The sequence below is a fragment of the Armigeres subalbatus genome, chromosome 2 (genome assembly GCF_024139115.2).
Source record: "Armigeres subalbatus isolate Guangzhou_Male chromosome 2, GZ_Asu_2, whole genome shotgun sequence".
Lineage (NCBI taxonomy): Eukaryota > Metazoa > Arthropoda > Insecta > Diptera > Culicidae > Armigeres > Armigeres subalbatus.
The window spans coordinates 440,521,611-440,539,700 of NC_085140.1; the positions used below are offsets into that span (position 1 = coordinate 440,521,611).

At 37.4% G+C, this 18,090-nt stretch overlaps 1 protein-coding gene across 5 annotated transcripts in view; it reads right to left on the bottom strand.

The window, feature by feature from the left end:
• Positions 1-18,090, bottom strand: part of LOC134213660 (protein phosphatase 1 regulatory subunit 14B) — a 212,633-nt gene that overhangs the window by 109,243 nt on the left and 85,300 nt on the right. For all 5 annotated transcript variants that reach the window (XM_062692915.1, XM_062692914.1, XM_062692911.1 and 2 more), the window contains exon 2: positions 2,735-3,372. The gene's annotated coding sequence lies outside the window, so the exon portion shown is untranslated. The remainder of the gene's footprint in view (positions 1-2,734; positions 3,373-18,090) is intronic.

An 18,090-nucleotide genomic window follows, 5' to 3' on the forward strand; every position in this document is an offset into this window, starting at 1 on the left:
CATGCTCGTGATTCATACTTCGCCGCCACACACCGTCCTGCACACCGCCGAAGATGGTCCTAAGCATCCTTATCTCAAATCCTGCGAGCGCTTGCAAGTCCTCCTCGAGCATGGATCATGTCTTATGTCCGGTCTTATGAGCGTTCTGTACATGATACATTTGCGATAGTGCGGGCGTGAATATTTTTTGAACGCCCGTAGTAGCGCTTCACGTCCCAGGCAGTATTTTGCGAGGTGTTTTTGTACATATTAAGCAAGGTTGATTGAATTTACCACCCTAATATTATTGTGAAACTAAACAGAACACTCTGTCGGTGGGGTGATTTGTTCGAAAAGCTCTTTCTTTTATCAATATCTCCTTGCACCTTATTCTGGGTGATCATTTTTACACCATGTGATAAGCTATTATAATCAGAAACCTTTTATAACATTATACACCTTTCGCACCTCGCACCACGCCACCACTTTGAACTATTATGCACCTTTGTCATTCCGTGCCCCCGCTTCACATGATCGCTGTGCACGCTAGTGGTATTGATGCGTCTTACTAGTTCTGCTGTGGTTTTTTCTATGACGCCAAATGGAAATTAATGATGTTTTTTGTTTAACGAAATATCGCCAATCGAATGTTATTCTCATTTTCTAATTCATATTACACCAAAAATAAAAGTGAAACACGCCAAATAAAAAAAAACTCGAGTTCCTATTAGGTACGCCATCATATTTCATAGGTGCCCCATCATTACAAGATTTCTGGCTCCGCCAGTGTCCATTAGTTCGTGGATAGCCACATTGGACGTGGTTAACTTTTCCGATAAAATTCTGGTATGTTGGATATACTGAATCGTGCATCATCTCGTGAGTTATTCGGTGAAAAACACTTGAGCCAGTTTTGGTGTGCAATATACGAATCGTATCCCAAAGTTGCGTAACAAGCTTTGAAGATTCTTTTTTTATTGGCAAATGAGGGAAACGATGCTATCTAGCATGCAAAACTCAAGTGTGATGCATTACTTTTAGTTCGCAAACAAGTTTGCTATCGCTGGAGGGCTCGACGATTGAAATTTGTGAATGATTTTACAAACACTGTAACTGATATACAGGATCCGGATAACACATACAAACAACACGAGTAGAAATTGACAGTTTATTTAAAATTTCGCTGACAGAGTTGAGCGGTTCAAAGTGCGTCACTTCAATTCTTGCGCCATACCGACTAATTATGACCGAATATAAAATTATCATGTCACATCGGAGAGCCCATACAAACGACAACTGGTTCCATTGTGCAAATAATATGTCCTATTGTTTCCATCGACAGCGCCGCTAACGGTTGCCCAATCCTTACGACAGGTGATGGTTGCGAATGGCAAACGCGAAAAAAAACAACCACTTCAGTTTGGGTATGAGAGCCACCGTGACTTCTACCGGGGTAATTTATCCACGGTACACGGTTCGATAAAATCTCCCGGCGAAGCGGCGGCGGCGACGTGGCGCGACTCCAGCGAAGAAATTTCACACACGAGGGAACAGAGATTTATCTCATTTGCACGCCTTTTTCGGAGCGGTTGGCTGTGAAGTACTCGAGGCAAAGTTGCAGGTATTTTTGGCACCACCGCCGCCGTAATAAGCGCAAGCTGCTCGACGGAAAGATGCAAGCTGCGATTGCCTGACTTGGAGCGGATGCTTTGTTGCGGAATCGATCACATTTTTTGGTAGTTGCATCATTCGCAGCGGTTGCCGTGATTCAACCGGATGACTAATGAAAATGATTTTCGATTTGGTTGCTATGATCAGTTTCGGGAAAGGTTGATTTACTTGCGATAAGTTCAATGGCCGAAGCAAGGGAAAATAAAGGTTATTACATTCGATTTGATTCCTTGGGAAATAATTAGCTATGATGAGCAGTTTTCTTAGAAATATACAAGCTGTGCTAAAATGATATGATCATAAAATGAAAAAAAAATTAACTACCTATTTCTCGAGGGATATCTTATTCTTCTTCTTCTATATACATAAAAATGTATTTCTGTCTGTCTGACCCTTAGGACTCAGAAACTACTGAAATGATCGGCGTGAAAATTTGTATGCGAAGGTTTTTGGGGCCGAGGAAGGTTCTTGAGATGGTACGAGACCCCTCCCCACTCTAGAAGGGGAGGCTCCCATTCAAATGAAACACAAATTTCTGCATAGCACGGGAACTAATCAAGCAAATGTAACCAAATTTGGATCGTGGAGGTTTTTTTGTACGAGAAATGTTTCTATGATTATTTAGGACCTCTCCCCGAACTAGCAGGAAGGAGGGGGCTGATATAGAAATGAAACACACATTTCTGCATAACTCGGGTACTAATCAAGCAAATGGAACCCAATTTGGCATGTGGAACAAAAGAAGTTTTGACGTTTGCTCTGTCAAATGAAACCGTTTCACAGAGCAAACGTTAAATCTTAATGCACAATAAAACCATCTTTAGAAATAGTAAATAACTAAACTCTGTTTTTACGAACTTTACCTACAAAATCCCGAATGTTCAGAATACGAATCATGATCAAGATTTGTGTCAAAACGGACTTTTTTTATAAGAAAAATTCCACTGGACATTTGATCCAATTATCTCATTGCGTTATCATCTGACTGCAGCTCACCCAAAGGTAGTTACACTGCACAAAACAGTATCATAAATTATCTTATTTCTACCATCTAAAAACTGAATTTTATTTCGTGATTCCTTACCTGAGCAAGCAGCAATTTACAACGAGTTTCGTTGACTGACGTATTGCGACGATTAATGTTAGATATCGGATGGCTATATATCACTCACTCAAATATAAAACACCGAAAACAGAAAAAGCACAAACAACGTAACAAGCGAGTTCCGCAAAACAGCTTATTTTACACAGATGATCTGGCTTGCTTATTTTGGCTCTAAACGTAGGTAGTGAATTTTAATTAAAAACTTTTCCAATTTACTGTGTTCACACTTTATACTCCAGTTGAGCTATTTAGTTTACATCGGTGGTGTCGTCGTCGTTACTTTCTCGCCAAAGCGCCGAACGAAAGAAAAAAGCTGAAACGCGCATCTGCCTTTCACTCACATGGGAAACTTTTTTCCTCTTCCCCCGGCTATATTTAATCCACACGTATCCACACTAGGAGGAAACCACTTAAAACCGGTCGACGAATTTTCGCGGGCGGAGTCGCTACTTTGAGGATACTTTTCCTTCCTCACACTACTGGTGCCCACACGCTGCTATGGGTTTTTGGACAGGTGCAGTATGTTTTCCCCCAGTAGGCAAACTTTTCGACACTTTCCGAGCTCTGGATATGGATCGAAGTTTTCCGTAAGCTGTCGGCACGTAAGTTAAAATGTTCTGAAAATAGATACGAAAAAAATACAAATGATATTAGTTTTGCAGGAACAGTGCACAATAATCGTTTTAATCATCAAGTTTAAAATGGAATAAATGACTTATTAATTTTATTGAATTTCGATATTTGAACATTGATCCTTATTGCTTTTTACCAAGGTTGGGTTAAATAACTGATTGGTAATTCAATTCTGAAGCAAAATATGCGAAATGTTATAAAAACTAGCAAAATTCTAGAAACTATTATTACCATAGTACACGACGACAACAACATCCTCAAATAAAAAAACGAACAATGACTTGCAAGTGCCCCTGTATAAAATTGTGAAACAAATAATTGTCTCAGCTGTTGTAGAAAACTGTTGTAGAAAATTATTAATATCATTGATTATTTGCGAAAACTGATAGATAATCAGTCACCTTTGCTTCGTTCGTCCATTCAGCCTCTATCTGGCAATTTTAATTACTGAGTAACGAAGTTTTTTTTAAAAAAGCTTTTTTCAAAGCTTATTCGCCTTTAAATCAGTTATATTTAAACCACCATCCTGTGTTGAAATTTAATGACTTACACTTACCAATCTTCCCTAAGGCTCATTTCCGACACCACAAGACCGTACTGAATAAATGAGCGAAAAAACTGGCATAATCTCTAATAGCACTTTATTTTTCAACAGCCACCAAAATTTATAGCTGCCGCCTCCCAAGAAGCGCACGTGAACTTTAACTTTTTCCTTTAATTCAACACTTCCACACGAGCTTACCAAACAAACCAACAAGCAGAGGTACCGGGAAGCCTATAAGTTTGGCACGTCATGACTTTTCCCTCGAGTGTATCGTGGTTCCAGTTGAAAAATGTGGAGAAGAAAATGCCTCATAATAAAGAAGTAATCGGTAGGAAATTATTAGTTTAATTATTTACGTAGACTTCCGGCTGAAATAGTGCTTAGGACAAATCTGCAAAACGACGTGGTTTGTTTTTAATAAAGAAAAATTGAAGCGAATTCAACTTGTTGCAATGTTATCGAGCAATGCTACGTACCAAAAATTGTGTTGTAAATATGCTTATTATTATGCTAAATATTAGTTAATTAACTAAGCTGAAACTCTTGGTAAATCTGGTTTGTCAAATATTCTATTGAAAATTTACTTTTTTAAATTGTTTTAGTTTGATATATGAAAAAGCAAAAACAGATTGTTTCGATAGTTTCGACTATTCATTGTATACTTCATCATGGTGCCAATACATTTAAGTCAACCAACAGTTATTTGGCTTTCACCTGGGCCGTGTTCTAGAGCCAGGTATTTTTCCACCGTTCGCGGACCACGGCAAGCTTCGTTCTTTATTACCCGCCTTGGTGGCCCTTACTGGTAGGTACCATAACGATAGTTCAGCAAAGCGGATCTTCGCAACACGAAGCACGAAACTCACGGAAAAACAGCAACAGCCAGTAGTGTAGCGGTGAATGACATTTATCAGCTTATATTAATCTGGTAGTCGTACGGCAGTGACATGGGGAACCGCAGAATGGGCTCGTAAAAGAATCGAGTTCCCATTAGGCTAATGAGCTTTCCCTGGGGTATTTACAAATTTCAAACAACTTCTTAGAACAAGTAATCCTGATCAAAGACCGATTTTGAGTTTGAAAAATCATAGTACCAAGGATGTTATCGATCATTTAGTAATCTGCGTTCGATCATTTAGTAGTTTGTCAATAACTCATTCCACAGGCCCAATTTCAAAATGTGTTGTATGGTGGACTTTTAGTGCGAAGGTTTTTCTACAACTCTCTTTAACAGATCGATGTTCGAATTCCACTATTAAAGGAGTTACGGTGCTAGTTTCTATACTTATACTAAGTGATAACAAAATATGCAATCATTTAGTCTAAGTTACTGCTACTTGCGCTATAGCTCCGCTATTAGTGAAATCCAAACAACGAACTGTTAGGCAGAGTTATAGATAAACCTTTGCACTAGATGTCCACCATACAACACATTTTGAAATTTAGCCTCTGGAATGAGTTATTGACAAACTACTAAATGATCGAAGGCAGATTACTAAATGATCGATAACATCCTTGCATAGTACTTCAGATCTTTAAACTTTTATTCTGAAGTTTGTTTCATTTTCATATATGCTAATTACATTTACTACTCTATAGCCTAACAGCTTTAGTTCTTCCATCACACAATTGTGGAACGGTAGAACAGAGCCTCTGAATCAACCGAAGCATAACCGACGTGGTAGTCGGACTGGTGATTCGTCGCATGACCTGCTTGACATGGCTTCTTTCTGCGTACACAACCCAGAGAGTCAATGCGGACACTGCAGACCAGTTACATATCAAGACAAAAAAAAACCCTACCATATTAGGCCCATCTAAGTAAACATCACAAGAAATTATGAAAACAAATGCATCGCACAGTGGGACAAATTCTCACAAAAAAAATGCATAATATTCTGTAATATAGATTTAGGACAACAAGAATTTGTGTAAAATAATTTCGTACTTGACTCGACTGGTGATGTAATTTTAAGTCGAGACAAGTACGAGACACTGAAGACGGCCTTACTGTTGAGGTCGAAATACGTATCTGTCAAGATACAATTAAGTGGTGGAATTCAATGGGATTGTACAAACTCGTTTTATGACAAGTGAAGACATTCCACTAAAAAGCTCAAAATAATTTTCTTAATAAAATAATTTGCTATAAGAACCTTAAAAAAATAATTTATGCGTAATAGACGCATTTCGCTCCAAATCGTATTTGAAGCTGACGGCACCCAATCCCAGAAATCCTACAAAAAAGTTGTGTTTGATGACTATCGCAAAATTAGTCAAATTTTGAAATAGAAATATGAAAAAAATCTTTATTCTATACTAAAAAAACGATTTTAAATATTAAACCTGTTCCAGAAATTATAGGCACACTTGTCGATTATTACAAATTGAAATGCATGAATGTGCAATGCAATGGTCCATGAAAATTTTGGTGCATCCTCTAGATAATATATCCATTTAATAAACGTGATGTAATTTTCCGAATATTTTGCGTCCAATTTAAAAAAATATTTAGCTTCTATTTTGGGTCAAAAAAATTGGTTTGCACAAAATGACTATTTTTAGGCTGCCTTTTTTAATAAATCACCTAATAAAAAACATAGAGCTACTAGATCAGTCGTATTTTTTATAGAAGTGAATAGGAATGTTAGTCATAACGTCGAGAAGTGGTTGAAAATATGTCGCAACGGTTAGAAAATCTCGAAAAAGTGCAAAACTTTATCTAGGTAAATAGATCCCAACGTGGTATGAAAATCACATTACTTTGGAATATGTTGGAGCTCATTTTCTAACAAAAACTTTTTCATGATCAAAATGTTTTTTCCCTAGTTTCTTTTCAACTGACACTAAACCAGTAAAAGTCATAATCATCTCATAATCTCATGCAACTCGTTTTGTTATGAGATTTTGTCTAATTTTGAATGTCTGCTATACAGATATTTTTTAAACCAACGCCCCTCCCTTTAATTTTCTAAAAATTTTGAAAGGCCGAAAAAAATGTTTTCGAACGATTATCATTTTTTTAATCAATTTTGAACCTTATATAAACAACGTTGGTGCTTATCGACACGCCACAAATATTGAACGACATTCGGTATTTGGGGTGAGGTTGCTCTCTAATTAGCGAACAATTATTGTAGTATGTGACAAAAATAAGTGAACAAAATTTTTAAGTGATCCAAAGAACTCCCACTGGAAATCTAGAAAAATCTCCTCTGGAAACTACAAAAAAGTTTTTTCTGCAAATCACAAAAATGTTTTTTTTTTGGGATTTCTAAAAAAAATTCTCAGGCAATTGTGAAGTGGGTAATTCTGCCGGAAACTCTGAAAAAAATTCCTCAGTATATGATTGAGATTAGAATATGTATAATAAAATATAGTCTGTAGTCGTAGTCTGGATGGCACATCATTCTTGGAATGAGTGTGATAGGGGAACATGGTGCATTGTAGTACATTTATGAGTGATAATTGTCGTCACAATTCAATATTAGATGTTCAAAATCGAGATGATAAAAAAATTATTGGATTTCACCAAAATCAATAATATGTGGTTCTGTTAACTCACCCGCATGAATTTCGAATCAAACAACCATGCGTTCACCGTTAATTTTGCATGACAGTGTGCCATTTAACACCACCTTTTGCATTTTGCCCAAGACCCATTTTTTAAACAAATTCTAAACGGCAAAAAGCATTACCATTATCGGGGGGTGACAATGGATCTAGAGGGTGAGAATTTTAGTTTCCTGCCCTTGGAAACATTCAATCCCTTCTACAAGCATTATATTAAGTTGAAACATTGATCCATTCTCACCCCCATTTGACCCATTGCAACCTCCGACGACGGTAGTTATTTTGAGTAGTACATTATTAATTGTGATATATAGCTGAAATGATTTGGTATATCGGTTTATATCGAATGAACATCAAAAAATATAAAGGAGTGCAATTTAGAATTTTAGAAATAGAATAATAAAATAAATAAAAATAGAATTTCTAATTCAGCTCCATATGATGGGATCTGTAAAATTTTACTGGGTTTCTGCCATGTTTCATGTGAAGTTTAGAAAGTTGTCATATTGTATATTAATGTTACGAAAGTCGAAAACGAAAAGCTTAGTCACGAATTCATCCGCTTGGCGACGATAGTTTATATTATTCATTAGATTGCCGATTTGGCTAAATATTGTGGAATCAATCAAGTGTACAAAGTTGTCATTGTCATTTTGTACAATGTTGTTCATAAAGTTGAAACCGTGTTGAAAATCAATTTAGTATGGAATCCATACGCTTGGCTATACTAATTTACATGAGGTTGTCGATTGAATTAGATATCGTGAAATCTCTGGAGTTTGGCTAGTTAGTTTGTTGGTACGTCTCCGATGTATTTTACATGCGACTAGACGCTTGATTCGGGTGGTTCAGTTGGAAATCTTTACCCACGATTGCCTAATGAAAATCACCTCAGAACATAAACACAATCAGCTTAGAACATGGAGGTTGGATGTGCAGAAGAGACAGTTAGAAAGTTAATCGCGATTCTGTGATGTAATATTTTTGGTAATTATATTTTCGTTTTAGTTTATTTTTTCTTCATGGTAAGCTACTTGTTTCTTAACAAAATGATTTTGGGCATGTTAAACACACATATTTGTGGTAAATACTTCCAGAAATAGACTCTTGAATAAAAGATTTATCTTATAAAATGAACCGGTGACAGTTGTACAATCACATTGAGTAATTTTTTCAGGAGACGCATTTTCCCAAAAACATCGAATAATAAATTCGAATTTACAAATTTTCTGCAAATTATTTGTACCAACATGTTATGATTGATGTGCCTAAAGATAGTAGTAAGAAATAAGCGAAGTTTTTTTTTTTACAAATTTCAAGTTTATTGAAACAAAATGCACATTAGACTGGCCCAGGAAACAAAAAGTTGTCGTGGAATTCGTTCATTTAATCATCGTGCAATGTTCTGTGAAATAGTTCTGTTACATACCAACTGCCCTTTTTGCAATTCTGAGCTCAATCGAGCAATCAGAACCAATTTACAGATCGAATGGGTGGCGGAGGTGTATTTTCCTATATATTTTGACTAAAATTCCCATACAATCTTCAAATCAAATGCGCCAGCTTATGCAACAAGCGATTGAGTGAGCTGAAATTTTGAGAGATTGATTTTCTCACCAAAAGACAGAATCCTGGGAGGTGCCCCGTGGAATTCGACAACATTTTTCCCCCCATACTAAGCTGGGCCAGTCTAATGCACATGCACCACTATTAATAGGAACAAAATGCAACAAATACCGAAAATCGTTGGCAGTAAAAACATTCATGTTGCCGAATTCTCTTTTAAATAAGCTGATTTCAGTCGGTGGAACTGTATAGTGTATATGTACCACTTTTTCTGGCAACGAAATGGCCATTGTATTTTTTTATATCTTTATAGCAAAATTAGATATGGACATGATTGCTATAAAAGAAAAAAGATCAGACGACAATATCAATATTTTGCACTAAAATATCATGAGGAGATTAAGTTATGCTTTTTGTAAGAAGTGATCAATATCATGTGACATTCATTAGTGTGGTTTTATCCATAGCATATCTAGATATTTAAAAAATATTTCGCTGTAAATTTTGCGATATTGTTGCCTGTTCTTTTATCTCTTATATCAATCAAGTCCATTTCATGTTTTGTTATTCTGGTCATGGCTTCTGCCCAGGTCCAGATTTAGTTGTCAAAAACCATTTTTTCGTAATTCCCATGCTGGATTTTTGCAAATAGAAGCCGTTGGTATAAAAAATTCAAAATTGACAAAAATGATTTATGTACTATTTATGTTAAAATGGAACAATACAATATCAGCAAGTAAAGTATTATTATGAACCTATTTTCTTTGCTAAAATTTAAAGCAATCCAGCAAAATAACAGTGTGGAAACTGAGCAGCGGCCAGTGAAGGGATATCAGTTTCCACACTGGTAGGGTTTCTTACCCCATTCCCAACCTAACATGTGTACGACTGCATTATTTAATTGATATTGATGACAGGAAGCAACTTTTCCTGAATTTTGTGGGCCGTGTAATACTGCAATGGGGTTCACTTCTGCTTAAAAAATAGTTATTCTTGCAAAACATCATTTGAAAAAGCTTTTATTTGATTTATTGAGGTGTAGCACGTGGGGTAGGGTCGTTTGGCAGAAACCCATTCGGTCGAAAGCCATTTGGCCGAAAGTTGTTTAGCCGAATAGGTAATTTGGCCGAAAGGGTCATTTGGCCGAAAGGGTCATTTGACCGAAACGGTCGTTTGGCCGAAAGGTTTGTTTGGCCGAAAGGGTCATTTGGCCGAAAAGGTTATTTGGCCGAAAAGGTCATTTGGCCGAAAGGGTCGTTTGGCCGAAATGGTAATTTGGCCGAAAGGGTCATTAGGCCGAAAGGATCACCCGAGTAGCACACTTGTTACATATCAGTCACTGTGACTCATATGCGACCAAATTCAGTCACATTGGAGTTGCTGCAACCTAATTGATGTGAACTGTGCTACGAGGGCATTATGCCGAAAGGGTCATTATGCCGAAAGGGCCATTTGACCGAATAGGTCATTTAAAAAGTGAGAAATGAGGAGTGAGAAGTGAGACGTTTCACCTCTCACTCCTCATTTATCACTTTTTGCTGTAAAAAATAAGGAGCGCGAAGTGAGTAGTGAGACGTCTCACTACTCACTTCGCCCTTCTCACTTTTTACAGCAAGAAGTGATAAATGAAAAGTGAGAAGTGAAACGTCTCACTTCTCACTCCTCATTTCTCACCTCTTTCTGTAAAACAAGAGGAGCGCAAAGTGATTAGTAAGACGTCTCACTACTCATTTTGCGCTTCTTACTTTTTACAGCGAGAAGTGATAAATGAGAAGTGAGTAAGGAGACGTCTCACTACTCACTTCGCACTACTGACTTTTTACAGCGAGAAATGAGAAATGAGGAGTGAGAGGTGAGACGTTCCACTTCTCCCTCCTCATTCCTCACATTCCATTACTTTTCATTTCGTGCTTCTCACTTTTTACAGTAAGAAAAGAAAAATGAAGAGTGAGAAGTGAGACGTCTCTCTGCTCATCCCTAATTTCTCACTTTTAAAATGACCTATCCGGCCAAACGACCCTTTCGGCCAGATGGGTTTCTGCCAAATGGTTTGTTCGGCCTAGTGGCATTCGGCCAAATGGGTTTCGGCCAAACGACAGTTCCCTATTTGTCAAAGCCACAAATCGGCCATCTTGGAAACCATGTGCTTTTTTCTAGTGATTTTTCAAGAGCATGAATTGAGAGAACCACAACACCCATGGGGATGAAACATCCGTATTGTATAATATATTGAATGATTGTATAATCACCTGAATTGCGTGAGTTTAGCAATTCAGCATTTTACGAGCGCTAATGGCCACCACAATCCAACTCAGTTTTTGGTAGGGTGGAAACAGTTTGAAGTTTGGCTTGTGTCGTATAACACAAAAACGATAAGTTTTCATCATCATAATGATGAATTCATGATGATGATGATCGCTGCGGTGTCACACGACACAAGCCAAACGTCAAATCGAATGCATCCTATTAAAAAGTGAGCTAAATTGTGGCGGCCATTGCCGCACGTAAAATGCCGGATTGTGATTAACAGTTTCAAACAATAATTGTATCGAGCACTGTGACGATTTTCAGATAGGTGTTCATTTGATGATACCGTTTTTTAGTGGGCTTCGTGGCCGTGCGGTTAGTGACGTCAATCGTCTAGACGCATGTGCTAGGGAGTGTGGGTTCGATTCCCGCCCGGTAAGGAGGAAACTTTTCGTGATTGAAAAATTCTCCTCTGGTCCACTGGGTGTTATGTGTCCTGTCCGTTGTCTCTAGATGTTAAGTATTCAGTCTGTACGACCTCTGGTCGAAGACGGGTTTCCTGTCTTTCTCATGATACCGTTTTGTTAAAGTGGGAAGATTCATTCTGGCTCAGTGGTGTAGCAACAAAGAGCGAATGTTTGATATCTACATTTTTATTTTCTATAATTGGCTCAGGTTAGTGCCACTAGGGGGCCTCTTCCCCTATTCATCTTGAATCGAACGATTCCTTCTGAAAAGCATATTTTTGAAGAAGGGAAGAGTAGGTAGGGTAAATCACTACTTGGGCCCATAAGGCTATCTGACGTTTAATCATCTTTCTCTTTAGCTAGGGCATATTGCCCCCACTACTAGGTGTTCCAATCTGCCAAATTCATGGAAGAGAAGAAGACGGGGATGACAATTTAATTTTCAGTGCAAAACGTAAACAAACTCGCTAGCTCTCCCATACTAAAATCCAAGATGGCTGTATCGTGAATTTGGCAGATTTGAACACCTAGTAGTGTATTCATCTAGGTTCGATTCATATTGTCACAAAGTTCGCCTTCCCTCGCTTTAAATATTAACTCATTTAGGTGCTATAATGGAAAACCAGCATAAGAACCAGCATAAGAATAAATTGGCTTGGGTAAGTGTTCGAATAGTGTATTCTTAAGAATACAAATTTGTGTCACGTAATAAATTCAAATCATGCCCATCAAAGGGTCTGTCGACCAAACAATGGGGCACGATAATATGGAATCTGCTTGTTTTCTGCAGCAACACGGTTTTTAGTAAGATTGGTCATGTTAAGTAAATAAAATTGTACTATATTGGTACAGATTTATCATATTTAAGCCCATGTTTCGTCATTGCAAAAAATAGCGTTTGCAACACATTGCAAAACTCGATTTTTTAAGCACTCGTTGTATTTATCCAACCCTGCAAGCCTCGTTGGATAAACGTTCAACTCGTGCTGAAAAAATCATCTTTTTGCAACTAGTTGCACAAAATACTATTACCTCATGCATGTCAAATAGCACTCATTTGGTAGCCAATATCGAACGAAAACTCCAACACTTCAGAAATTTCTCTGGAAGTTCGACAGAATTACATGTTGAATTATGGAATAGTTTCTCTTGGAAATTCCGAATATTTCCCATGGAAATTCGAATAAACTTTGGGCAAAACAATTTCGAAAAAAAATCGGAGGAGTTTTAGATGATTTTCCGTGAAAATTAAAAGATTTTTCTTTAAAAATTTCAAAGAAATTAACGTGAAAATTTTCAAGAATTTATTGTGGTAGTATTTGGATTTAGGTATTTCTGGATTTAGGTTAACGAATAGATTATTCCTTCTTTTAAAATACGCATTTGCTCGGAAAAAGGTGAACATTCAAAATAATTGTGTGTGACATTATTTCTTTTAAGCGTTTTGTATCAAATCTCGCATGCAAACTAATCAGAAAATGTCATACTTGGTATGCCAGCTCATTGCGTTAAGTTGGTTTATTTATTTCTATCCATACATCTAAACGAATCTCGTTGGCTCCTTCTAAAACAAGTATATGAATCGTGTATAGCAATATAACTTTAACCCACATAATCTTCCCGATTCCATTTAGCTTAATGATGGAAAGGAACACAAATTTGCATGGTGCTTATTCCACTCGTATTACTCATTTCTATCCCTGGTACCCACATGAGATTATATTATGATTATCTAATCCACGTAGTCCATATGGTTAGCGCGTCAATGCGGGGGTCCGGGTTCAACTCTCGTCTTTGGCCGAATTTTTTTGTAAGGTTGCTGAGATTGTCAAAGTATACAGCATTTCACTCCTCGACGGGAGTGTAAAACTTAGATTCAATGTAGACGCAAACACATAACCAGTTCTTATTTTCTCGTGATAGGAGACCTAATGCAACGGCCTGCCATTTACTTAATGCAATCTGTGCATATGTCGCAAATTCTGTACACGAAACTAATGTAGGATTGCAATAAAATGTTGCAATCTATGATTGGATGCTACATTTTTCTGACTCATGCGTTTTCCTCAAATACGCCTTCTTTCAATGACTGCGTTTTCCCGGAGTATGGCAAACAAGTGGATGATGCCTTCTTTTGAAACATAAAATTACTCGCACTAGTAAACATAATTTTTTATTGGCAAAAATTTCAATAAATTTACTAATTCTGCCGGAGAGGAGAATTCACATTAAGGTTACTTTAAGCGTTTGCCGGGAATAAGGCGAATCATAAATGGACGCTTCTAAAGACGCACACATTTGCTCAAACTTACTTTTTAAAGCATGCGTTTGGTGTTTCATTGCATATTCTATATTTATTTCTGGGAAGCTCGCGTGAATATAACAAGATACATTTTTTTAATGATTTTTAATGATGAACCAAAATCTTGTTTCTCCGTTGCAGGATTTTTTTAAAGGTTTAAAACAAAATTTTGGGATGTAGTATGGGGTATGGTTTTCTGAGGAATATTTTTTCAGCAGTGAGCACGCATGTTGACAAATAGAAGCGATGGAATTGGTGCTGTATTTCTTTGTTTTGCGATGAGATGAATATATGCTCAGTGAGATGAAGATCGGAATAGTTCCCCTACTGAAAAGCAAACTACTTGTTGGCGCGTTAAAATTATGTACATGCACATTTTTGTTGGTGCTTCCTCCTCCTTTGTTATAGTGCTTCCCTTTTAATTTCATTCGACTTATTTTCAGCGTGCCTCGATAGCAGTGAACCTTGATCATGAGTAAGGTACAATTGCTGCATTCCATTCTTATTTCAGATCTTGATTAGAGGCAACATCAGAAAACAAGAAGATTCAGAAAACACCATGAACATTCTTTCGAGTGAAAGAAAATCGTCACTATACTGACGATCAATAAAAACCGGCTTCTTGGGGTCTGTCTCATTTGGAGAATTAAACCGAAATTAAACTTAAAAGTGACATTTCAATAATTATCAAATAACCCTGCTCGCAGAGCAAGATTACTTTTGACAGATATCGAATCATTTTCCATCGATGTCCTATTGGAATTGCTGGGTAGCACCAGCCAATCTTATGACCGGGTGATTGTTTTTATTTTTGAACTGTCACTTTTAAGTTTAATTCTCCAAATGAGACAGACCCTTGGTGTCCCATTTCGAAACAATGTCGTGGGCACCAGAATCTAACGCTGTTGTGTCACAAGCGCCTAAGCAGCAAACCTGAACAATTATTTTTGTTCACGGATTCCTTGGCAATGGAAGTAGAACCGAGTTATTACACACCTTACAGAAATCCGCGTTTTCTGCCTAGATTAGCTTCCAACGAAATTTCGGAAATCAGCATAAGCAATCATTGATTACCTTTACGACCTAGGTCCTCACAAGAATATTTCGTTTTGTTCAGTGAGCCCAATTTACAGCGATAGCCGTTCGTTATCGATGCTGAACGCGGCAGAAGAAAAAATGCGATAAGCCTATCGACAACGATCTTAACGAAACGATAATTGGTCATTTCGGCATCATGTCGGTCCTATCAGTATATTTAATGGTTGTATGACAAACCTGATACCTCCGTGAAGTGACTGATGATTGAACAGTTTTTCGCATATTGAGGAATTTTCAATCTTATCTTATGAACAGATGAAATTTTCGACAAGCTAGACTTATAGTTAAATTCCTTTCGATGGGGGACTGTTCTATTTTTCCTCCTACAGACCCAAATTTATCTTATCACGAAACAGAGTAATAAATTATCCTAATCGGTAAAATACTTTATTACTGTTCAAAACAAAAATAAACGAATCCTTTGTTTTGTATTTTTTTATGAAAAGACTATTGAAGCAATGAGATAAAAAAAAATAGGAACAGTCACCCTCCCTGAATCGATTCTGTATATTTGACACCTCGCAATAAAGTACCGAGACGATAACCATCAGCCAAGAACAACGATAGGCCATTGGCTTTCTGTGCGGAAATCGTATCGATTACCCCCACTTGCAGGGCGGCAATTTCCAAGATGAACGATTCCCATTAATGGATCAACTTTCATTCTGAACTTTCCCAAGGCAAGCCAAAATGCTAACGTTTACCTGCCGCCTTCCATCCTCGTTGTTCCAATAACCGTGGTAGTGACCTTTTCTTAGCACCTACCTCCCTGTGGGAAGATTCAAATTACGTACGACCTGCAAGATGCAGCACCCTGCTTCTCTACGTCACGTTTTCATATTAGGCAACTAAATTTATTGTACGGAACATCACACTTCTTGACTCCCCTCTACCTTAAGCCATGACGTACTTTACGGACGCCCCCTATATATCTATAACTTTGGCAACCTCTCTTGACGGAAAGACGATAATGCGATGGGTTAAGATGATAGCATTACCATCAGTGGCCTCTGCGAGATGCTGTGCGGAGGACTGCGAAGCTAAGGCGGACTAACGATGATGTGTGATCGTAAAATAAAACAGTTTTCTGTGTAAAAGCAATTCACCGCGCCAGAGTGCCAATGATAGGCTTGTGGAACATCAGAGGTAGGAATACTGTTTTCTTAAAAAAAACTTAATTTCAGAGAAACAAAATAATGGTAAACCGAAACGTTTCAATCTTGACAGAAACTCAAGAACTCAACGAAGAACTGGGGTAAAAAACACCAGAATTCACGTTAATCATGATTCAAAAAAGTAACTCAAGGTGGAAGAGTATAATTATCCCTGAAAAATGCTTACAACATGCAATAAAAGAGACTAACTATGATGCCTTCGTTCCAATGTGTAGAGCACAATTTTAACTGCAACAAATATAGTGAGGCATTTGTTGTAAACTTTACAAACTGCTATGATTTGTATATTCTAGACGCAAAAAAGAAATCATTTTTACAGATGACTATGTTTTTGTCTAAGCATTCACAACTGATAAATTGTTAAAAAAAAACATCATCAAAAACAGATTACCTTCCTATAGATGCGTGGAAGACAATCAATTGCGAGTTGAGTTTGTCCTGACATTTACCAGAAAGGACAATGTTGTTATCATTAAGTCATTGACAATGTATCACCTTTACATTCGCTGCTTAATATACTTACTCCTGTGCTAGGTGTGTCTAGTTTAAAGTATTATGATCAATTATTTAACAATCTTCTGAATTTAGTAGATTGAATTAGGTAGGAAATGTGTAAATTAGAAAACAAAAATAATTAAATAACCATGCGCCTCCATTCAATAAGATTGTATGAACTCAGTAACTAATTGCGAATAAATAAAAAAAATAAACACCAATATGACCTTTTATGTGGAATTGCTCAAAACCATCTACATTTAAGATTCATTGCATGTTAGTCAACCACTTACTTGAAAAAAATGCTTGTTAAAAGAGTTAATCGACACATCTTGCAACACATTTCCAACCTTCCGAACAAACCTCAACATAACACACGTTCCATGTCGACAACTCGCTCGGAATGACTTCTGTTTCGGCGCGCTGTGGCCTCTTACGTTACTAAGTATTGTTTGAGTACATTTCCATAGTTAAGCGTCGACTTCTTGGGAAACACCGTCGAAGGGTAGCGTAAATTTCCGCTTTGCATGACTTCCACCGGCAACGGACTGCTGCACCATCGTGCGATGGTCCGAAAGTTGGCTTCCGATCTGACCATGGAAGTGTGCACGGGCCATTATAACGCCTCGTCTGCACCATCATACGCATGTAGCAATCGATTTCGCTCTAGAGATTTTTCCACCTTGAGGCGTCCACTGAGTGGCAGACAATGCGGAGGGGGTAGTGGTCTCAAATTTAGCTGTCGAGCAAATTGATACTCGACTTGGTATAACCAATAAATAGTAAGTAATAGACTAGGTTATTTTTGTGCTAGGCTTGATCTCAAATTTAAACTCAAAATTGACAATTCAAACACTACTAACAGAAGAAGATACTTTTGTTATTAGGATTGTCCTATTGAAAATCAATTTCTATAACAATTCGTTCATGGATAATAAGCATTTTTAGGTTTATGATTGATCTGAATGTGGAAATCAAAATGGAGCCATTAAATAATGAATCCAAAGCTACATTTAGAAAACATCGAAAAGCTTGATTGCATCACTTTGACGCCACACTCTCCAAGCAAAACATACAATCAGCAGCCATGCACAAAGACATAAAACAACTTTGCCAGTTGGTTGCATAGTTACACCAGATGGGGGAGAGGGCGAGGGGGCCACATGGAGTTTGTTTTTTTTTCGTTGTTTTCCAGATCTCTGAGTTGCAACTGTTGCGAAGGCCGTTCCTGAAGA